This window comes from Bufo bufo, chromosome 1 (genome assembly GCF_905171765.1).
Source record: "Bufo bufo chromosome 1, aBufBuf1.1, whole genome shotgun sequence".
NCBI lineage: Eukaryota > Metazoa > Chordata > Amphibia > Anura > Bufonidae > Bufo > Bufo bufo.
The window spans coordinates 602,471,797-602,472,268 of NC_053389.1; positions in this window are offsets into that span (position 1 = coordinate 602,471,797).

The window sequence follows — 472 nt, forward strand, 5'->3', positions numbered from 1 at the left end:
ATGGTTGGCATCCGTTTTTCATTGACCGCTAATAGGAAATGAATTTTCAGCTGAGCAGCTGGATGACACAAACAGTGATGGCCAGTTCGCATTGTTCGCCCGTGAACATATGCGGGCTGCCATCTTTTTTCACAAGTCCGGCGAGGCACAGGTAAGCCCTTACCTGGGCCTGTGTGCGAGCCGGTCTGAAAACAAGTGCGGTCAGCGGGAGCAGGCAGTTCCGAGAACAGCCACAGGGGGCCTTCATTGGGCTGTTCTCGGAACTGCCTGCTCCTGGTGACCGCATTTGTTTTCAGATGGGCTCGCGGCACAGGTAAGGGCTTACCTGTGCCTCGCCGGACTTGTGAAAAAAGATGGCAGCCCACATGTGTTCGCGGGCGAACAATGCGAACTGGCCATCACTGGATACAAACGCAAAAAACAGACACGCGGACCAAACACGGATTCTTCAAGGGCATTTTCACTGATGAAA